The sequence below is a fragment of the Nomia melanderi genome, chromosome 13 (genome assembly GCF_051020985.1).
Source record: "Nomia melanderi isolate GNS246 chromosome 13, iyNomMela1, whole genome shotgun sequence".
NCBI lineage: Eukaryota > Metazoa > Arthropoda > Insecta > Hymenoptera > Halictidae > Nomia > Nomia melanderi.
Window position 1 is genome coordinate 8,007,232 of NC_135011.1, and position 14,442 is coordinate 8,021,673.

A 14,442-nucleotide genomic window follows, 5' to 3' on the forward strand; every position below is an offset into this window, starting at 1 on the left:
AATTTTTTAAATACAAGTTCTGATTCCTAACAACCATTAATCAAAATTGCCCTTTAGTTGTAGCCAGAAATACCGTTTTGTCTCTAGTATTTTAAACAAACCACCCGACCTTTAACATTAAAGAGTTTCGCCCACCACTTTAGAGGTTAACGCATAACATTAATCAATGCCCGGTGTACTTTTTAAATTACTATAATTAAGGACTATAAATCAGAGTATATCAAATGAAAAATTTGAATTTTTACTATAAATTCTGTTTTTTCTCCTCGTTATAATGGAGCACTCAATATTTCAAATGAAGAATGCTTACGTCTCTGATAATTGTCAATTGCTTTGGTAATTGTATAATTCCAAATGAAAAGAAGATCCCGTATCATTCGAAATTAATGAAAATGCCAATAAATGGCACATAGAACTGAAAGCAACCTTTCTCTTTGGTAAAATAAACCATTCACGATTCTCATTCAATCACTTAAATCACCACACGTTTCTCCCTTTTTCATTTTACTATTTAACTATTCATCAGAAACTTCAATCACATTCGGATTTTTAAACAAATATATAAAGAGCAATGAAATTCTTTACAAAACAAAATTATCCCCTTTACCGAAACAAGTCAATCGATCTTCCTACTCATTCTACTTACCACCATTATACATTTCTCACCATCAATATACAGTGTAAATGTCATTAACGAAACAAAATTTAGTAGACAGAATCCATTACTAAATGAATTCTTCCCCTTTCCCCAAAACCATCATGTTAAAATTCGTTATTCAACCCCACTTCAACCCTTACTCAATTTTTATACACAATCTTTCCTTATGAAGAAGGAACATTACACGATAATTAGAACTACCCAATATTAATTCTACTAAAACCAAAGGCAGACCAAATAAATAATTAATCCAACCGTACCACTCAATTTTCTCACAGTATCAACCAAATAAAACAAAATACAGTAGGACCTATTATAAGGCGATTAAAAAATTCCTCGTCAAATTCCACCGACACCTTTTGTATACTGTTTATTCCTCTGTTTGTATCATTTTCAAACGATGACTCCCACTTTCATAGTTATTTTTCAATAATTTTCTAATCGCGATATTTTATATAGGATCCGACAGTAAAACAAAAGCCACACTTGCAACATGAGATAAAATATAAGACACTTAACAACTGAATGTATAAGAATGGATAGACACTGCAGTAGTGCCAAAGTATCCAACCAAATTCAACAAGTTCCTTTATCACAAAAAAAATAGAAACAGCCCCATAGAATTCTTCAAAGATGCAAGCTTATAGCAGAGATTTTAGTAATATAGTAAAGATTACCGTTAACGATTTACTTATCAATGCGATATTAACCCTTAAGCACAGTCGACCTGTCAGACCACTGTCAAATCACAAATCAACGTTAAAACAGAAACAAAAACATAAAGTATCCACAATTTCAATGATTGACCATTACAGTGCAATTGAAAACTACATGTAATTTCAACATTGTAAGTCATGCACTAAAGAAAACGCAGATAAATTAAAGCATTTAACAGTCCCACAAACCTACTGCAGCACTCAATGCTTAAACGATGAAATTAACACGTTGAATACGCGACGTTACAGGGCAAAATACACAAAATAAAACAAATGGAACATCAAACTATTCAATTACATTCTGTCGCACCCGTAACTCGAATGTCACTATTATAATAAATAATAGCATTACTTATAATACAGCAATATTTTAAAATAATCGTCGTTTAATTAAACGAATTACAATGATCCGTTATCGGTGACCAGTCATTCAACGCGTTAAGAAAGAAGAATCACACTGTTCCAATTAATGAAGTGTCGTACATTAAACATCGATCACAAATCTCGATCGTCCTTACTCCATTTTCGTGGTCCTTGCATCGTTTCCCTCGATTCTCAGTGGCCGACACGATCGTTCGGGTTCGGGGGTCCTCTTAATTAGTCCGTGATTATTTCGCGCGTGTTTCCCGCCGAGACGAGCGTGTGCGGTTCGGCCGTGTTTTCCCGCGGCACCTGTTCGCAAGGTGGTCGAGCACGGCAGTCACGATCGCGAGGGAAGCCCGGAGTCCCTCGGGACTCCCCGGGAGGGCCGAAACGAAATCGTCCTGGACGCGTCGCGAGTGAGGAGCGCACTGAGGATCCGGGCGCCCCGTGCGACTGCGGCCGCATGCGCCGCACCGATGGCGGATCTCCGATGTGTCCCCTCCCCTTACGGCACAGCGAGGCTCCTCGCGGCCTTTCGGCGTTTCTTAAACCGCATCCACCTTCGTTCACCGTGCATTATCTCTATCTTGTCGTATACCTTGATGGGGTGTGCAGCGACGTTGTTTTATCGATGCGTTGGAGAGTTGTTTGATATAGGTTTGGGGAAACATTGAATTTGGTTTGGTAGAGTTTGATGGATTATATTATGTTGGGAATTCTTTGTGTGGAGATGGGTAATTGAATGCATGTTTTATCGATGCGTTGGAGAGTTGTTTGATGTAGGTCTGAGGGCATTTTGGTATTTGGTTTTGAAGAATTTGATGCATTATATTACATTGGGAATTGTTTGTGTGCAGATGGGCTGTTGAATGTATGTTTCGCGGATATGTTGGAGAGTTGTTTGATATAGGTTTTAAAGAATTTGATGTATTATAATTTGAATTGTTAGTGTGGAGATGGGTAATTGAATGTATGTGTTATCGATGAGTTGGTGAGTTGTTTGATACAGGTTTGAGGGAATTTTGGTATTTGGTTTTTAAGAATTTGTTGAAATGAATAGAGAATTGTCAGTGTGCAAATGAGTATTTTGATGTGTTTTTGAGAAATTTTGTGGTTAGTTTCGGGGAAATTGTTGTAGTAAATTGTGAATTAATAATGTAATGATTTTTAATTGGGTGGACGATCTTTGATATAATGAAGATTTAATTGATGGAATTTTTAAGAGATTCTTCATTTGGTATTGGAGAATTTTGAGCATGTTGCATTGGGAATTATTAAGATCAGTCACAGACACGGGTAATTTGATTTCTGTTTCTGTGGAAATTTTGTAATTTGGTTTAGGAGAAATTGTCGTGCTATATCGTGAGTTATTAATGTACCAATGAGTAATTTCATATATGGTTTTGGGTCATTTTGTATTTAAATTTCCTATTGTACTAAATTATGAATTATTAACGCAGTGAGAAGTAATTTAATATATTTCCAAAAAATTCTATTTCTTGGGAATAAATATATATCTATGTCATTAATGCATTGGTAAAAATTGCCGTGCACAATTTCGGGGAATCCTGTATTGGGTTTCAAAGAAATGTTCGCATCAAACGGTGCGTCATTAATGCATCGACAGATATTATATTTCAGTATACATTTCCAATAAATCCTGCATTTAGTTTCAAAGAAATTACGCCACTAAATTGCGAGTAATCAATGTATCGATGTTTCAAAGAAAGTGTTGTACTAAATTATAAATGCACCAACATCTCTATAAAAAGATTCTTTCCATTATCAAAGAGTTTCCAAGTAATTTAATCCCTTCTCTCATAATTTATTTCGTGGTCAGATTTGCAGAAGTTACTTCGTTGCTAATGTTTCTTCAGTGAGAAATGTGTTTGTACATTTATGCAAATGTTATTTACCATAAAAAGTTTAATATTTACACACGCAAAGTAGCATACATAAAGTTCACTTTAATATGTCTGCCACGTGTCTGACTCGACATTATGAGGCACCGGGTTAAAGGTCGTAAAATTAGATAATTCTACGTGTTGAAATGTGTTCCTGTTTTCGTCCATTCCTCGTGTAAAATATTTATGTCAATCTGAAATAATTTATCGTGAATAATATGGAACTTTATGGCTTGAAACTCTAGAGGGTTTTCAGAAATATTAAGGTCATAATTAATAGATTTTTTACATTCTGTAACTGTTGGGTTGCAGAAGCTTGTTATCTATTATCTCGAGAAATAATGCAACTTATTTAACAAACGAACAAAGCAACCAGTATTATACTTTGAAAAGTCATTATCTTAAATTAAAAGCTTACGTCTATATACTATTATCCAGTCAATAAATAATATTCATGCGAAGTGATCAAATTTTCCTTCAGTTCTTTTTAATCCTTAACTTAAAATTTCATTTCGCGACATACGTACTCATTCAATTTCCTTCTTCACATTTGAACCCGTAAGCTAGGATGTTACCTATTTGAAGATTACGCTGATTTAATATCACCAGGTCTTACGTTATCGCATTTCCAACATCTCTTAATCTTATATCGTATTTTTCGACGTCGCTAATCTTCTTCGTACATCTGACATTTACTAAAGAAACATTCCCGTCGAATTCATTGAAAAATAACCCTCACAAGAATCAACTAAGTTACATATACATGCAGAACCGCCATTCCATCTGCATTTAATTATCTGAAACACGGCCCGTTGCGTGACGAAAATATAATTATCAGTGACCAGTTTCTACATTTAGCGGTGATCAATCGACACCATCCCCTGTCCACGTGAACGTCCACTAATAAATTCATTCCGCATCAGGAATCCAGTCTCATTGTATATTTTCAAAAAACAATCTCCGAGTTTTCAGTTTCTTTTTCCTTCGATTTCAATGATTGCGTTACCACTAATCTGTTTTTAGGTTGTTATTTTATTTTCCTTTCGTACGTTTTAGCAACCAAAACGCCTTTGCCTACTAAATTCATCACATCACCTTCAATTCTTTAACGAAAACAATCACTGAACAGTTGAAAAACAATTGATAAGTACTAGCCCAGAACATAATCACGAGCACTGTACAAAAATTGAACGAAATAATAAAAACATATTGGACACACAAAAAGTTTTACATTAATATTTTGTAACACTGTCTATATTATCTAATAACACTGAATTCTTCTAAGAACAAATTCATATAAATCCTCTACAATCTTTCACAGAATAATAGTATAATTTTATAACTATCAGTGTGTTGAATACATAAATATTCCTATATATTCTACTACATATTACAAACCATTAGCCAAAAGATTCTGTATTAATAGCTAAGATTAGTCATACTTTTGGACACTTGTAAAGTATTTTGCAAGAATATTATATTACATAACATATATAACATAAACTTAATAAAATATTATACTGTATAATATGATATCTCCTTCACATAAAAACTCTGCAACTATCCCCCTCCATGACTAATCTATCCAATCCACAATCGTCTCCCTAATAATTTCATTATTTTATCCAACTCCTATTTATGCATTTTCCAGTGCATCTTCAGCCCCTAATAACGCCAACTGCAATACTGACGAAACATTGGTATAACTTGCACATAAGTCAAGACTTACTCCTGAAAGTCTCGAAAGTCACGATTATAAGTTAGTCGCTGCTTATATTTCTCCTGGCGTTCGTTTCGCGCTTGAATATCCGTTTCACCCCGCATTCCCCTTTCCCGGAACGACCCACGGCCGCCAGGCAGCCCACACATCCCTCTGCATCTGCGTTGCAACACCCCCGCAATTCTCCGCCCACGCTCGCGAACCTCGTCTACGTCGATCTGGCTACGCGACGCCGATATCTGCCTACCCTCTTCGCGAAGTCTGCCGCGTTCTGTTCATGTTTCCCGACCGGCAGAGGTTGAACACCTGCGCTCACGCTTAACACCAGCGATTCTCGGTCATTAGATTGCGGATTGCGTTTTTATAGACGTGAACTGCTGTTTGCTGGCGTGTTGAATATTTGTTTTGAAATGTCTGATAGCGTTTGGATCTGTTTAACACTAAAACTACCGAGCAGTTGAATTAACCTTTTGAGATTCTTGTACAGAAATTACGGATGAGTCATCCGTCGAGTGTCACGAGAATTTTTAACGTTTTCTATGATACTTATTCTCTTATAACAAAGATAAATTGTATTGGAATTATAATTAGTATTGGACAGTTCGACGAGTATACGTGTCATCTTAATACTAAAACTACGGAGTAAACTGATAATGTGAAATTCCTCTATAGAAAATTCGAGGGTGCATATAGCGAGACTTTAATTGATTTTAAATTTACTTTGCGTATTGCTAAATCAATTTATTTAATATTTTCTTATAGAAACATGTGTTACTTTTTTAATAATCGCAAAATCGAGAAATCTGGTAGTTTTTGTGTTAAGGTGAAATGTATATGGTTACTTACGAAAGTATCTATCTACTTTGTTATAATATTTTGTATAATATTTAACTCTTTATAGGCCTGTGTGAGAGCAGCGAAGGATACTGAGTAATTAATTAAGTTAAGCTTCCATACGCTCAGGCGTGAAGTTCGACGTTACTAAAATTTCAAAATTACAAGGTACATTTGTTTTAATACAATTATTATAACTATCGAATACATTGTTAATTTGTATTAACAAGTTGACGTTTGTTAATTTCATGTTATATTTAATTGGTACTCTACATATTGTACTACATTTGTAATAAATTGCACGTCGACTAGTTGAAAGAAGCTCAATTCCACGCAGTGAAATTTTTTGCTAAGCTTCATTCGAAAATACAACGAAACTTTTTAGCCAATTGAATGTTTTATTGATTTAATGAATGTTAGAGTTGGAACTGTTATGTCCGACTTTTTAAATTGTAATAAACATTGATTCCTCTGCTTCGAAATGTAGAAAGTCACTTATGGAAAATGAATTTTTCCCGCGATTCCTTGCAAACTTTATGAATCAATCTACTCAATAATTACTAAAAAAATATAGAAAATCCGTGAAGTATAACTCTTTTCATAATATTCGTTAGAGAAAGCTATTTTCTATTATAATGCTATTTTCTCAATTGAATTCCGCAGAATTAAAATATCCATAAAGAACGACAGCCCAATTACTAATGTTCACATCAGTGTACAAATTTACAAATTAGTCAAAAAGAAAACGAAACGAAATTCAATGGAAACAAAATCGCGAAAAATCAAAACCCAAAGAAACTTCCTTCCCCTGTCAACACTCTGAAACGAACCATCAGAACAACAGAACAATGAACTTTAAATTACGCCTCGAATTTCACAATTTCCTGAAGACTGCCACGCGGCGCGGGCGCGTAAGCTTCAAGCCACTTTACCAATTGAATGTCCATTTTTCCCCTTACAATCGACAACGGTTCCCCGGTCGGTTCAACAGCCCGGATATTCGCTCTCCGTTCAAGCATATCATCAATCTGCGATATTAAATCTCGGGGAGAGTGTCGTGGCTTCCGATTCCCGGCGCGGCGCAGACTTCGCGTCGTTGCCGGCGAATGCCATTGTGACGGACTTGCGGCGCAACATGGTCATTCGGATTCCCGGATATTCAATCCGGCCGAAGTTGCCCCCGCCGGCGGACCAATTGAAATCCAAACCCGGGACACGTCGTTACGTCGGGCTTAACTCTGCCGAGTAATTACCGGCAATCTCCAATGGCCGATGTTAATTAAACGCCATATCGCGAGCGTCGTGATTAACGTTCGAGGTAGTGGGTACTGCGACGCCACTTTGTGACGCTCGGCCACCGTGTCGTATCGTGTTCACGCGATTATTAGCCCGGCCTTTTGGTCAATGGGGCCTGGAATTATGCGCATGCCGCGCCGGATCAACGTTTACCAATTTTCAACTGTTCCCAGTGTAGATTTCACGGCGCCGTGAAGCTGCGAACGCTACCGGGACACGGTTGCACGAGCATTTTCACGCGGTAACGCATACGTTTGTCGCTCAGAAGCTTTGGGTTCCGATTGTAATTGGCGCTGTTCAACACGTTGACTGACACGGTGGTCACTGATGACCGGAGATGCGAAATTGCTTGAGAACAATTATATTAAGAACGTTGATGTTCTATACAAATGTTTAGTAATGCGAGTGGGTGGACCTTAATGTAATATGATTACTGTGATACTGAATCATTAATAATTATTTCTAATACCATCTGCCTTTGTTAGGGAAGAGTATGTATTGATATGTAGAACACTTGAAATTCTTGTGGCAATTAACGTGTCAATCGTTCGCGCTTTGAGATTATCTCTGGCGTAAGAATTTTAGGGTAAGGCGAAAGAAATATTATATCATAAGTGACACTGATACTTAATAAGAAGATAATGCGTTTTATGAAAGTAAATATGTGTAAGAAGAACTGTTAAAATACGCTTTTGTGCAAAATTCAGTGTACTAGTAAAAAGGATTGAAAATATAGATATTTGAGAATTTAAATGAAATGGGGGCATCTATGAACGACAATTTTGAGACAAAATAATAATGAATAAAAATTCATTAGTAAGAACAAATAAAGAAATAATTTTGTATTATTTGAAATCAATCTTTTAGATTCCTTTCACAATTTTCCTATTTATTTTTCCTATTTCCACTATTTATCCTTAACAATTTCTCAGAAAATGAAAAAAACATGTATTGCTATTCTACATCTACGTTTACTCCAGAGGCTAATCATTGACAATATAAAAGTACTATTTAATCTCTATGTGAAAGAAGTTAATAACATTTAGATCGATCAAAGTTTTCTAAAAGTAGTCGCACTACATTTTCAGTTATTATGACAATAACTAATAATTTGAAGATTACATTCCAAGATCCATCATTGAGTTCCTAGAAGTTCAATTTCAATTCAACAGTGAATGGCAGAAAGAGACACTATATAAAATACTAAAAATTAGCCGCAATTTTCTTATGTCAAGTTCTACAAGAAGAACAAAGGAGAACAACTTGGAGTAGAAGGAAAGAGTTCCTAAGCGTAAGAACGAAAAGTGCACGTTTAATCTTAGATTGCGAGGCCAATCTAATCATTCGAAACAATATTACCGGTTCGCAGCGTTGGCCGCGTTTCCACGAGTGCACGCGACCGTTTCCACCGAGATCACCGCACGAGCTCCGTGTAATCTTGCTCCCGACTCTTTATCGTGTTTAACTCGGCTCAATGTTTATCGGTGTTATTCAGAACGACCCACATCGGATGTTGATCGTAAATATTAACGCAACACTGCGAAAGGTTTGGCTTAGGCGTTGCAGTTTACTGTCGTTCCCTCGCAGCTTTCAGGATTCCCTGTATGTACACTCTCTTGACACCCCCAAGGAATTTTCGATTACGTTTCGTTGAAGAAAACGTTCCTGCTATCAGCAATGAAAGAAGTAGAAGTAGATTATCTTTATTCCACGAGATAATTTTGCTTCTTATTTAAACCCTTGTGTCTTGAAAATATTTCAACCCCTTGACGTGTAATTACTTTTTGCTTAGGCACGCGAGAACTACTTTATTTGTAATAATTCCCTGGTACAGGAAGAATTTACATATTCGTAGTAGAAGTAGATGAATTGTAAGGATTAAATATAAAATTCTTAAGTAAGTTAAATTATTTTAATTAATGTAAATGACACAATATTGATACATTTCATATGAAATTTTGTTACATTATTTTTAAAGATACATTCGAATTTCATTAAAAAGCGGAACAACAAAAATTGTATTACTATATTATTTACATTATATACACTGCTATATTTATACATTACTATATCCATAATAAGATATCATTTTCCCTAAAAATATATTTTCATACGACTCGAAAAGTAATTTCAGAAAGTAAAATTCCATTTATATGTAATATAAGAAAGTGAAGTTATATAGCTTATTCCATTCGTAGTTCATACGTATCAGGAAATATGTATGATACAGAACATCAAGCTTATCTCATACGTGCAATTTGCTCGATCCTGAATTCTGATTATCACGGATCTCCGTTACCAGATTGCCGAAGCTCTCGAATGTGAGTCACAAGAGCTTTCAGTTTCTTGCTCGCCAGGAATTCTCGAGAAATCCGAGACGATAGGTCGGACCCGCCTCCAGTATTTCGGACGATCTCGCGAACGATCTCTGCATTCGTCATGAGGTCCCGTAGCGTTTCATCATGGTTCCGAGCGATTCAGTGTCGCGTGTTAATTACGAACCCCTTTTGCCGCCGTGTTTTAAGGACTTCCTTGTATTAGGAGCCCCTACCGGCATAAAATATTAGCTGATAAACTCCGTCCCTCTTTCGTGGACAGAAAACGAGGCGGACTTTGAGACCCGATGAAGCACGAAACTCAATTAGTCTTGGTTGCTGCTTTTGCGACTAGGCTATATGGCTGTCGTTTGAGAGAAACGTCTGCGGGATATTAACATTGGTCAGATTAAGGTGATATGAACTTCAAGTTTGTTAAATTGAATGAAACATGTAACTTGTAATTATTCTTATTATTATTATTGTTGTTGTTGTTGTTGTTGTTGTTGTTGTTGTTGTTGTCGTTGTTATTATGAATTGAATATGTGGACTTCAATTATCGTTAAATTGAGCTACATATTGGAATTTTAAGTATTACTATTTTGAACCGAGTATATGAACTTTAATTATTGTTAAATTGAATGAAACATGTAACTTGTAATTAATGTTATTATTATTGTTATTATTGTCATTGTAATTATTATGAATTGAATATGTGGACTTCAATAATCGTTAAATTAAATTAAGCATGTAAACTTTAATTGTTGTTATTTTGAGTGGAATAGATGAATTGCAATTATTGTTGAGTCGAACGAAACATGTAAATAGTAATTATTGTTTTGAAATGACTATATATTCTTCAATTATTATTAATTTAAATTAAATAGTAATAACATACAAAAATGTATAAATTTGTAATGTAGACGCAGTATGATTTAAAATTTTAAATAGTACAAACGTGGGAGTAGTGGTAAAGTTATTCGTACATACAAAATTCTACATTTCGACTTCATTTGAATATTAATATTGAGATATTATACTTGCGGTTTCTTTAATGCACCCTGTTGCACGACAGTCACAAACAGCGCTCTCTGCTTAAATAAACGAAGTTTCTACGTGTATACATATTCATTCGAACGAATACTCTTCAGAATTTTCATATGACTTTTCCAAAGACTGCAAAAAAAAAGAATCGGGAACGAACAAATAATGAACCATCTTATATATTTATCGTAAAATACTGGAAATCATTTACTACGAACAACATTTTTTGCGTCTCTGCAAAGTAAAATCTACTTATGTCTCGCTTTTCATAGAAAATGTCCAATGAAAGTCACAAAGGGCCGCAGCCAATCACTTTCAACCATTTATCCACTTATCAAATAAAGAAATACGCAATCCGTTGAAAACGCTCAAATATTCATTTCTCTCGACAAATTCTCCCAGTTGAAAAATACACAGCCCAGACGTATTTTAAACAAAACTGCGAAGAAATGAAAAATCCATTTAAATCCGCTTAAAACGTCAGAAAGAAGTGACAAACTCTACTGAAAAGTTCTAGTTAAAGTAACATTCATTTCGAGTAACGAACATTCGTTAATTAAAATACAAATCCCTCGACGACAATACCGTCGTCACAACGCTCCAGAATCAGTGCATTTAAATCGCAAATGCAACGGTTAAATTAACTCTCTCGACGTCCAAAAGAAAGAAAATGGCGGACGGTTACCGCGGTCCTGTGGCTAATTCTACAGCAGTTTACCGCTCGCAGTTTTCAAGGGTCGATACGTCCCTTTAATCGAGGCACTTTCGTCTCGAAAACGCGGGATTGCGAGAGACAAGCCTTTGGACGACCCTAGAATTGCGGTTGATCTTTCGAGGCTCTCATAATGGAGCGGTGAGCACAATGCCCGTGGAACGAGCAGCACAATGAAGTTGCAAAGCTCGACCGGCCGGCCATTAATCGTCTACGATGTTCGTTATTAAGCTGGCCAGTTATTACCCCCACCGACGCCGACAGATCGCAAACATTTTATTCCTCTTGCGCTGCGGTGGGGCCGGTGTGTCCCGTGCAACCCGAAACCCCATTCCTCGGTGGTTTTCCCTTCCGATCGAGAAACTCGTTATTTTCGCTTGGTTACCGTTAATTGCTCCCTCAATTGTTTCCACGTGCACCATTGATTAATTAAGAGATACTCGGATCTGGCGGCGCTTTTGTACATTGTTCTGCGATATTTTCGGTGGCTCCGGTGGCGAGGCTGTTATTGGTCTGTTTTTAGTATTTTTGTGGAAGTGAAATTGATATAATATTGAAACGAAATTGTGCTTTATTGTTTTCGGAGAAATAAAATTAGGGTTGGACCGAAACGAAATTGTTTGATTATTTTTGTGGAAGCGAAATGGGTATAATATTGAAGCGAAATTATGCTGTACTGTTTTTATAGGAATGAAATTAAAGTGGTATGGAAGCGACATTATGTATTATTATTTTTCTAGAAATAAAATAAAATAAAATAGGAATAAGTTCAAGTGAATTTCGATGTTGTTTCGTTATTGTGAGGGAATAATGCATTTAATTAAAAGATTTATTTAATTAAGAACTGATATGTTGATGGTAATATAATATGTTATGGACTTAGGTAAGGTGGTGTATATACATATTATATACATATATCTATTTATTGGTCAAAATTAATTAATTGGAACATCGTAACTCTGTTACGTGGTGATTGTAGCTTGTCATCGGTTGTGATCAGTTGAATGCGTTAATTATAATCATAAACTCCCAATTGTCTGTTTGCATTATATTTCAATTTAAAAATCTATATTGTCGATTGACAAATTCATAGTAAAGCACATAACTCTAAATTTTCATTTTGCAACAGGATCATATTATAACAACTATATTTTACATTTTACACAAGCAAAGACAAAAATTTAGTTCAGCACGATGACCATTCAACAAAATTAATTAATACGGTTTCACGTTCTTTATAATTTTCCATAAAACTCCATAATCTGCCTTAAATTCCTCTTTATATGCCACAATGTCACTATCATAATCGCATAAAAATTACGTTACGCCAAATTCAAATTCTAACAATAACAGTTTTTACGAAATTCGCGTCCAATGGAACACCACATATTCACAAAAACTCACAGAACTCAGATAAAAGCCCTCTATCCAAATAAACCTCTTCTTCCATCGAAAGAAGGAAAAAGAGCCACCCTTCAATCCCAATCAAATTTTTACCTCATCGAACTCGGTTCAATACCATTTCCAATAAATGCATAAAAATCCGGGGTCTATTCATAATTAAAATCCGCAATTAGATTCCATCCTCGGGCGACGTAATTCATGATTATTTTATTCCCGAGCCGAAGTTCCATTATTATAATGTTAATCCACTCTTTTCCTGCCTCTCTCTCTCTCTTTCTCACTCGAATTTAATCAGATTCCGTCGTTCGAAGCTTCCCGAACGAATTTCCAGCAAGTTCGCAGGCACGGGAACAACGAAATATTGTCAGCGCTGAGTTCCACGATCAACAAGAAACTCGGGCAAGAAAATCACACCCCCGCCGGTTTTCCACTCACCGAGGGATGTTCTCGTACGCTCGAACGAGTCCTCGGGCATGGGGTGAGAAACGGAGTCCCGGCGCGGATAGAAACGACCCCCTTTCGACGAGCTGATCAACGTCGCGCCGCGTCGGAAACTCGAAGTCCCAGAAGTCCCGTATAAAAGAAAAATTACGGGGGCGTATGTTACCGTCGATCCATTACCGGTCTTCAGCAAACCGATTTCCTTTCCTGACTCACGCGGTCATCAATCGTTCCATTCTACGGGGTTTAACGTGTTGAATGCTGTGCTATCGATGACTTTCAACGAAATAAAATTAATATAATTCAGTTCATTGAGTGATGATTATTTAGACTTTCGTATATTGTAGATTATGCGAAAAGAGATAATGAGAATTTTTTTGTTTATTATTTCATTAATATTTTTTATTTCGGTTTTTATTTTTAATATGGTTATTTAAAATTTTCTGAGGTTCAGTGACTTTAGAAATGAAAATTCTAATTATATATAACTCTAACTTATAAGGTTAATTCTTTGTGAGAAATATAAAATTTTATGTAAACGATAATTGAACGTAATTGGGAATAATAGAATACATAATAAAAATATTATTTACAGAACTTTTGAATGGATGAATTGATATCCGAAATTTTATATCGTGCCAAAGTGTTCGAAAGATTATAAAATAAAGAATTTGATGGATTAGAATAATCTCACTGATAACTCAATTTCCTGTTCCCCCCACCTTTTCTACAAACATAAAGTTTTACGAAAGATTTAATTTAATCTTCTACTTCTAAAATTCGAATGTTCTGAAACTAAGATTAATATACACAGACAATATACATAACATTTATTTATACTCTACTACAGTGCACGGAATTGTTGAGAACAACTATTTTGTTCAAGTTAAATTGTCTTAGCAATAATTGTCAAGGTAAGATAAGTTGATAAGTGGATGATGCATCAAGCAAGCAGTTCAGACGTCTCTTAACAAATTATTATTATTATTACCTCCAGCAGGTAAAATTGTTCTCTTTCACAGACCAGCTAAAGGC

At 35.6% G+C, this 14,442-nt stretch overlaps 1 protein-coding gene across 11 annotated transcripts in view; it reads right to left on the minus strand.

The window, feature by feature from the left end:
* The window catches only part of Oamb (Octopamine receptor in mushroom bodies), a 152,154-nt gene that overhangs the window by 43,722 nt on the left and 93,990 nt on the right, over window positions 1-14,442 (minus strand). Inside the window, exon 1 of one of the 11 annotated variants that reach the window (XM_031988909.2) lies at window positions 1,893-2,172. The exons of 9 other annotated variants lie outside the window; for them this stretch is intronic. The gene's annotated coding sequence lies outside the window, so the exon portion shown is untranslated. Of the gene's footprint in view, window positions 1-1,857; window positions 2,173-14,442 lie in introns of those variants that run through there. One more of the 11 variants, XM_031988912.2, reaches the window with a different exon arrangement.